The sequence below is a fragment of the Xenopus tropicalis genome, chromosome 5 (assembly GCF_000004195.4).
Source record: "Xenopus tropicalis strain Nigerian chromosome 5, UCB_Xtro_10.0, whole genome shotgun sequence".
NCBI lineage: Eukaryota > Metazoa > Chordata > Amphibia > Anura > Pipidae > Xenopus > Xenopus tropicalis.
The window spans coordinates 36,463,897-36,473,870 of NC_030681.2; the positions used below are offsets into that span (position 1 = coordinate 36,463,897).

Sequence of the window (9,974 nt, forward strand, 5' to 3'; positions counted from 1 at the left end):
TCAAAATGCAAATTATAATCTGCAGATGCTGGAGCTGATATTTTAAATATATATGTATATCTTCTTTCAGTTTCAGAACATCACACATTTTGAAATTTAAATTGAAAAACAAATCAAACGCGATGGTAGAATTCCTATTTAAACGGATGCTGAAAGGAACATCTAAATGGAAGGGTCCACTGCAAAATGATTTCTCCTCTTTGCTTTAAGTGTTTCAAAACGTTTATTTTCTGTTCCCTCATCAGTGTTACACATTAATTATAAAACCTTTCAAAAGAACATTCTTCAATTAAGATGATATGATAAAATAAAATGCCCAAGAAAGTATTCCAGTGAAATTTCTCCCCTACTGCATAAAGAGAAGTGATGAAGATGTGTTTCTGCTCAACGCAGTTCACAAGTTTTGTTGGTTTTTATATCAATACAGTCAGACCCAAATGGTTTCCTTTTGAAGACCAATCAAGAGAGCATAATTTAGACATTTCAGTAGTCTATAAAATATAAAACATTTAACATTTTTTTTAGATATTTGGGACCCTATTTATTGAAACCCTGAAGGCTTAGGCAATAAACAGGGGCCATGATGTGAAGGCCTTTTTAAAATCCATGAAATATTTTTGTTCTCCTCTGAGTTGACTGTCCTAATATATGACATGAAAAAATGTTATAATGGGGAGGACAGTGGGACTTATGGAAAGATCCAGGCTAAGTAACCAACTGGCACCGCATTTCTGTGGCTTACACTGTACAAATTGGTTACCCACAGCATGCTAAGAACTGTATAAGGATCAGCAGCCACATGTGACTATAAGTGCTGATTTAGAATGTTAATTAGGGATGTTAATTAGACAACACTACAGAATGCATTTAAAGGGCACTATCAACTGTCCCTAAAACCCTTGCGTTTGCACCCCTTTGCTCTTCAAATTAGCCATTTAAACCCTCATTGGAAATGCAACAAAATTCTTTAGTGAAAGTCATCCCTGCCAGATTTATTTTTTCTTTTTTCATTAACTCTTCTGGAAGTTGGCACCATACAGTGTATTAAGGCCCCCATACACGGGCTGATAATAGCTGCCGATATCGGTCCCTTGGACCGACTCGGTATCTTATCTGCCTGTGTAGAGGCAGAAACTAGCGGACTGGCCTACCGATATCTGGCCTGAAATTGGCCAGATATCGATCGGCCAGGTTAAAAGATTCAGTCGGATCGGGGGCCGCATCGGCTCGTTGATGCGGTCCCCGAACCGACTGATACATTGCTGCCTATATAATCCGGTCGTTTGGCCCCAGGGTGGTGGGGATATCGGGGGAAGATCCGCTCGCTTGGCGATCTCGCCAAACGAGCGGATCTTACCGTGTATGGGGACCTTTAGTTGGCACTATGTATGATGTAGACATGCCCCTGTGTACTGAAGGAAAATACAGAATGGTTTCATGTATTAATGGTTCACCCTAGCTGCAGACCATAAGGGTCATAAGGTGACTGGTGTGGAGGCCTTTTTGATATCCATGAATTCCCTACCAGTAATTTGAACTGAAGAAGCCACTCGGATGAGTGGTGAAACATTTTCAAGATAAAAGCAGAAAAGTCCAGTTGCTTAAGACTTAATTATACTAGATACTGTACTGTTGTATTTATGTTTATAACGTATGTTTCTGATATAGAAAGGTTTCTGTGTGAGACTAAAACGTTGAGTAATAAACCTTTTCTATTTTTGCATTTACATTTTGTTCACAATTCTTTAAATCCCAGGAGTGCTGTCCTTGTTCCAGTGCATTTTTTTGTTACTATAATATATTATAGAAAATATTAAATAGTCCAAAGGGTGCACACCATTTGCAGCAACAAAGCCTGGGTGCTAGTAACAAAAAAAATGCACTGGAAAAGGACAGCACTCCTGGGATTAAAAGAATTGTGAGCAAAACGTAAATGTAAAAATAGAAAAGGTTTATAACTCAACGTTTCGGTCTCACACAAACCTTCATCTGGAGTGAAAAAATATATAGAAAATATGTTTTTTTTTCATTCTTTCAGTAATATCTTGCTATGAAATTGCAAAAATCCCTCATGGTTTAAAAGCTTAGGTTGTCCTAAAAAAAAAAGATTTATAGTTTTCTTTGGTAAACTAAAATTGCCCCCATAAAATGCCCCTAAAGTAAAAGATCACAAAATGTTCAAATATTGTCTGGCAATACAAGTACCAGCAGGCCCAAATCCTCTGGGAGTGAAAGGGTTAAAGACAATCCTATACTAGTAAACAGATTAGTTTGTGGTTTAGCTCTATTGTGTGATCACCATAGCAACCGCAAGTAAACAACAAGTAAACAGAAGCTCATTAGTATGCGGTTCCCATAGCAACACTGATAAGATTAGTTTGTTGCTTATCTTCTATTTTGTGATCACCATAGCAACCACATTGTGACATCACTGATAAGTAAACACAAGCTCATTAGTATGCGGTTACCATGGCAACACTGATAAGATTAGTTTGTTGCTCATCTTCTTTGTGTGATCACCATAGCAACCGCATTGTGACATCACAACAAACTCATTAGTATGCGATTACCATGGCAACAACAGGCTATAAAAGCCCAACACTGAGCACAGAGCTCAGTTCGAAGTGGTGACTTGCTTCGAACAACATCTGCTGACTAGAGCTCAGCAACCTTTCGCAAACAATGAATTTCCCACCTTTCATTGCTTTCCTTATCCTTTTGGAACAATGTTTTCATTCCTCTGATCGATCATCACTGACCCAGAAAGAGATACTTACACCAGAACAATTTGAATTTAGAGATGTTAAAGATACAGAGATTGAAGAGATCTACCCGTTGGGTTCAGTTATCCTAATGGTATTTTCCTTGGCAGTTGCCACTCACTGGGCTGTTGGCCATTTTCGGAGACATCCCTACAGAAGGGGGATGGGTTGGGCCCATCTATTATCAGTAATGATATTCACAGCCCTTCTTTATACACGTCAGACATCACTGGAGTTCCACAAAGGAAACCCAGAATATGAAGATATAGAGAATGATGAAGATGAGGAGAATGATGAGAACTTGCTAGTTTTTCTCTTTGTTCTCCTGGTATTTATCTTTGTATTAGCCATTGACTGGTATTGCAGTAACCCCGCTAAAAAGCTTACTGGTGTTTCTCCCAGCCAGACCAGCCATAAGAGGCATCTAAAAGAGAGGTTCTTGGTTGGTCAAGGCTTACTTGGAGAAGAAGAACTGCAACGGCATCTTCCACAAAAAAATCTTAGGATATTTATTGCCACCTGGAATATGAATGGAAAAAAGGATCTTCCAGAGAGACTGGATGATTTCCTGTTTCCATTGGGCGCCGAGTCTGCACAAGACTTGTATGTTATTGGAGTGCAAGAAGGCTGCCCCTACAGGCAAGAATGGCAATATCGCCTGCAGCTGACACTGGGGCATCGTTATGTTTTGCTCCACTCAGCAGCTCACGGTGTCCTGTACCTGTCTCTGTTTATCAGGCGAGATCTCGCGTGGTTCTGCTCTGAGGTTGAATATGCAACCGTCACTACGAGATTCTTCCCAATGATTAAGACCAAAGGGGCTGTGGCTGCTTCATTTACATTCTTTGGAACCTCATTCCTTTTTATCAATGCCCACTTTGCGGCAGGAGATTCCAAAGTAAAGCAAAGAATCCAGAATTATGAGAAAATAATCAAAGACCTGCAGCTCCCAAAAAATGTTCCAGACACAAACCCCATTTACTCTGATCCCGATGATGCCACAAGTCGGTTTGATGAAGTCTTCTGGTTTGGGGATTTCAATTTCCGCTTGAGCAAGAGTCGGAGTGAAGTTGATTCCATCCTAGAGAACCTTCCAGAGAATGACATGAGGTCCCTCCTGCAGTATGATCAGCTGTCAGAAGAGGTGACTAAAGGTTCTATATTCAAAGGCTTTAAGGAAGGCGAAATCCATTTCCGTCCCACATATAGATTTGATATCGGATCCGATGTCTATGACACCAGTAAGAAACAGAGGACGCCTTCCTACACTGATCGAGTGTTGTACAAGAGCCGGCATCAGGATGATATCCATCTTCTGAAATATGGCTCTTGTTCACTTATGAGACAATCGGACCACAAACCTGTTTTTGGACTATTCAAAGTATTGATAAAACCAGGGTTCAATAACATTCCTGTGACTGTTTGAAATAGAACATTAATTAATGGGACTAAAAAAACACTGACATTAAAGACAAGATATGAGAAAACTGGAAACCAACAGTCTATTGGCATTGGGAGGGTGGGAGGGCCAATGACTTGGTTTTCTTTGCCTTTGAATAAAACACATAAATAAAGCACTTGCATGTTTTGTGAATATCGTCAGTGCTGGCATTTTAAGTCAAATCCTATAGCCAGCATGGGAGGGATGGCAAGGGGGCGATTTCACACAATAATCACTCTGGGAAAAAAAAAGCCAAATGGTAACATTTCTACAACTAAAACTTTTCCTAAGATAATACAACCAATACCACTTATTAATATAGGACCATCAGTTAACAGTTATGCTCACCATAATACACCAGCAATGGGAAGGATGGCAAGGGGCTGATTTTGAACAGTAATCACAAAGGGCACAAGCCAAATGATAAACTTGCTACAACTTGCATAGACTTCTAGCACCATTATGTTGGACTTATGCCTTTATAATATTGACATAACAGCCAGTAAGCCAACACTTTGAGCAGAAGACTTTTTCTAAGATAATACAGCCAATAATAACTGGAGGTGCAAATCTTACCAAAGCTAAATATTTAGGACCACTATATGGAATTTACCCATGTTTTTGATAATGTGACTCTTACGAGTGCTGGGAGACTGAAGCACGCTCTTACCGCTAGTCTCCGGGCTCGTCCTCTTTTTTGCGTGTTGGTGCGCATTCTGGCGCTGAAAGTCCACTGCCTGCCTTTTGACCATTGCCTCTGCCTGATCCCTTATTTACTGCATTTTCGTATCAACCTAAAAGGTTGGTACTAGCAGTCTATGGGCTTCCTTATACTACAGACAGTAACAGCACAGAATAAATGACTAATAAAAGAAGGAGCCCAAAAACAACATACATATGGAACAACAGAATCTGACCCTGACTAGAGCCTATAAGATTTTCCATTCCCATAAAACAGACCCACAATGAAACTTTTATGGGTGTTTGGTGGATTTACAACATTAGACATGGCACTCTACAGTGCATGAGCTGCCTGGACATGAACAAAGAGAAGATGGTGTAAGGATACTTACCGCTTACAGTATGTCCTTCTGCATGCTCTGATTCTGCAGCTGTGACGCCCACTCCTGACCAGTGTAGCTTAGTGCACAGGCGTACGAATTGCAGCAACGAGGTCCGCTTGCATACAGGTGCTGGTGTACACGTGTCATGGCGAGTCATTACATGGCGCATCACAAAGTATATGCCTCTCCCTTTGGTACTACGTTTTCTTTGGCTCACAGGCTTCTCTCCACTTCACACAAGCCCCCATGTTGAAGCCTCGTGTGGGTTTTGGGTTGTGTGAGCCACTTGTGTGATATTGTCATCTTGTTGTCTGCGATCAGTGTTGGAAATCCCGAAAAGCCTGACAGATGGAAGAGTCCGAAGCAGTTTTTAGCAAACTGGAGCACTGGCCTGGGAACCCTTCCATTGATTATACCTTTAGTTCTCTTTGAATAAAACATGGTTTTACTCCAATATATTGTATAGGAATTTGTTTCATCCTTTGGGTGGCCCTGGCTGGCATTTACCTCTTGTTTATTGGCAATTAATGACATTAATACTGCAATCACATATCTGTGCCAATAGCCCAGAAGGGCAGGATAAATACAAATGATGGGGAGGGCTAAGCCCTGTGAATAAAACCGGTGCCCTGGTCAGGAGATATAACCAGAGGTAAATAGTTAGAACCACTATATGGGGTTTACCTTGACGAGGTATGGTGCCTTGCCAATTTTATGATCATAACTTTGAAACTAATAACCCCTGTTTTTGTCAATACACACTTAGGGGCTGATTTACTAACCCACGAATCCGACCCGAATTGGAAAAGTTCCAACTTGAAAACGAACATTTTGTGACTTTTTCGTATTTGTTGCGATTTTTTCGGCTTCTTTACAAATTTTTCGTTACCAATACGATTTTTGCGTAAAAACGCGAGTTTTTCGTAGCCATTACGAAAGTTGCGTAAAAAGTTGCGCATTTTTCGTAGCATTAAAACTTAAAAGGTGCAAAGTTTCGCGTAAGTTTTAACGCTACGAAAAAAGCGCAACTTTTTGCGCAAGTTTTAACGCTACGAAAAATCGCCAGATTTTACGCAACTTTCGTAATGGCTACGAAAAACGCGTTTTTACGCAAAAATCGTATTGGTAACGAAAAATTCGTAAAGAAGCCAAAAAAATCGCAAAAAATACGAAAAAATCGCAAAATACCGATCATTACGAAAAAAACGTAATCGGACTCATTTCGACCCGTTCGTGGGTAAGTAAATCAGCCCCATAGATTCTAAATATTATTTACTTGCATAGATACTAAATTAGTAGTGAAACAGTTGTTCAGGGAATGTGCATTGATCAATCCCCCTCTTTTTTGTATACTTGTAGCTAATTTGGCCAGATGAGTCACACTTCCATTGTACTTGTATATTTTACTTAGCTTTGGAGTGCTCCCACAACCCCCTTTTGTGTGGTTTTATACTTTAGCAGAGTTATTCTGCAGGAAGAATAACCAAACTTCCATGTGGTTGTAGCACCCTGACACCCATCTTTAAAACTAGTAGCCTTATGCCACCAAATGGGTGTTGGTCTCACCAATCTCTCTCCTAAAAGCTAAGGGTGGGGGAGGGCTAAGCCCTGTGAATAAAACCCGTGCCCTGGCAGGAGATATAACCAGAGGTAAATAGTTAGACCCACCATATGGGGTTTACCTTGACGAGGTATGGTGCCTTGCCAATTTTATGATCATAACTTTGAAACTAATAACCCCTGTTTTTGTCAATACACACATAGATTCTAAATACTATTTACTTGCATAGATACTAAATTACTAGAGAAACAGTAGATCAGGGAATGTGCATTAATTAATCAATCACTAATTTGGTCAGATGAGTTGCACTTCCGTTGTACTTAAATATATTTACTTTGCCTTGGAGTGCTCCCACTAACCCCCCCCCCCCCCTTCTTTTTGTGTAAGGTTAATTTAATGCAAAAAGTTTTTTTGCTAATATCACTTAATCAGAGGCACAAAATTATTAAAGCTATTTTTATAATGAATCTTGTTTTTAACCGCACTTTATCTACATGATGGTCCATTTTGAATGCCAGCTGATGTTTATGAATTTGCTTTCCCTTTGCTCAATGTCTGAGGTATGTGCATCTGAATCTCATAAAAAATATTGAGTTTACCCCCCTATATACTTTTTAAAAACAAAATTGGGTATGCTACCTGTATTCAATACCTGTGAGGTGCAGTCCAACCTCTTAGAGGCACAGACACCTCATGGAACAAACTATTAGGAGGAAGAACAGTGCCCTTTCAGACATGGTAGAGGTAGTTGCAGTTGGCACCTCTTTTTAGCACTTTGCACCCTGTACCACCCTATTATCTTTTACCATGGCTGTTGGTCTAGGATGATACCCAGGGCCGGATTTCAAAATCGGCCACCCCGAGGCCGCCCCCGGTCGCACGCCCCCCCCCCCCGCCCTGAGTGCACATGTGTGTGTGAACAGCGGGAATGCGCTTGCACGAAAAGCGGGGGGCGGGGGGTGAATAGGGGGTGCGTGCGCAAACAACGGGGCAGGGGGTGGGGGTTGGGGGTGCAAGTGGGCATGCGCCGTTGGCCAAACTTGCATACGGAGCAGTGGGGAGAAGTCCCCATTGCTCCGTATGGCAACACAAATTTTAAGATATTGGTGCGGCGGGGCGGCATGCCGCCCCCAGGTTTCTGCCGCCCTAGGCCTGGGCCTTTGTGGCCTCTCCACAAATCCGGGCCTGATGATAATCTTGGACCTGACTTACTTTAAAGTGGACCTGACCCCCAGGTTGGACTGCCCTGATTAATGCCATCAGATGAGATTTTTTTTTAAAAAACTGGTCAATTTAGGTAATTCAAGCATTACTAAGGTGCCATTCCAGCTGGCTTGAAACTCCAATTGCCAGTAAAACCAGGGCCAGCACCAGCTTATCTTGGTGTCTAAAGTAATTTGCAATGGTAAATTAGCTTTCATTTTGTTTGTCAGTAGGCTGCGGGGGGGAGAAGTCAGGAAATATATTGTTCATTATTTACAAAATAAAAATAATTTTTGTATCAACATCTTATTAATGTTAATTTTTGAGGTCTTAAGTTTCTTGTTTTCAGAACACAGATAAAGCAAGGAATGTAAGTGGCTATTTATAATGTCTATTAACTTGCTCTAAATTATGTTGCAAAATTAAAACTGCATGTTACATGGACATGCATACTAAACAATCCTCGTGGCTGGTGTGGGATAATAAATCCTAAATTAATTCATCATGTTAAGTGGACACTTAGGCAAACACTAAAAAGAATTGTATTATTTTAGAGATGGAGTGGAGCGTTAATGTAAAAAGATGGAAAGGGCTCCCTGCACGCTTCTCTGTATGGGAAATGGTACTTGTGCGTGGGAGACAGAAGCAGCGATTTAGGAAACTTGTAGCAGGCTGCACAAAGTAGCCAGTGGATTATAGCAAGACTGCACTTTAACTATCTGCAGACTGGCCAGTGGCTGCTTTGTATCCTACTGGCCATTTCTAAAGCACCAGAGAATGTGTTAGTGTTTGTGTTACAGTGACTCTGCTTATCTATGGCACAAAGTGCCAATGTTAGTGTTTTCCAAACAATACATGCCAGTAGTGATAACAAACGTGGCTTACAACGTTCTGAGTCAAATCAAGTGCCCTGAAAGCACCATGAACAAACAGGGCCTGCAGATGTCTGTAGGACAAAATAAATGACTTCCGGACGTGTGGAAAAGAACAGAATGCATTCATGCAAAAGTGAAGGGGCCATTGTTTCCCCCCCCCCCCATTCTGCACCATTTCTTAAAAGCTACCAGGGTACAACTAACCCATTTTACCCTGACACTGAGAAGAGAGGAGAGGGACACAAATCATTGTCCCATTTCCATATGTCACAGGGAAACAACTACATTGAATGTTTTACATTATAAAGTATTCATTGTGCTCTGAATAACTATTTGTGGGATACAAGAAGACAGTATTTATATCTATCCGTCCATCCATTTTTTCATCCAAATCTATCTATCTATTGATCTATTTATAGCTTTCTCTTTACACAAACAATGCTCTCAGGTGGCCAAAATATCATTAAATATGGCTACTCTTATGGTTTTTCCAAGCAATAATTACTAAAATATTATTGGAAAATATTTTTGAATGTAGCTTATTTCAGATATGGGAGTACACATGTTTTACTCAACATGATTAACTACATTAAGCATTTATAGCTTTCTAAACCTTTACAGTTTACTAGTTTACAGTTGTATAGCTATCCCTTATAGGTTTAGCCTGGTTGTACATGCCCCCTGCAGATTGATATAGTGTCTGGCAGGAGGGTGTGACTTCCTCTTTGGCTGCCGGTCTGCTACCTGAAGCAGCACTCCATTGAGCCTGGGTACAGATCCGGCCCAGTAGCCACATATTCATCCAAATTAAGTCGGGGACAGGGCCCCCATGAATGAGGAGAAGACAGTATAGCAGCACATTTCATAGGACCCTCTAGAAGTGGTGAGTTCAGACAGAATTATATAGAAAGAGCAGCCATTTGCTCCATCAAGGATAATAGCAAAGGAGTAGTCTTCCTAACAGGCATTACTGGCCTTAGGTTAGGGACACATAAGTGCTAGGGAAATAGGTTAGCAAATATGCCTTGCCCTAACCTCCACAAGAGCATGGGACTATGCCGGTGAGCT

The 9,974-nt window shown here is 40.9% G+C and overlaps 1 pseudogene; it reads left to right on the forward strand.

Moving 5' to 3' along the window:
- Positions 1-2,682: 2,682 nt before the first annotated feature.
- LOC101734533 lies at positions 2,683-4,239 on the forward strand (annotated as a pseudogene).
- Positions 4,240-9,974: the final 5,735 nt, after the last annotated feature.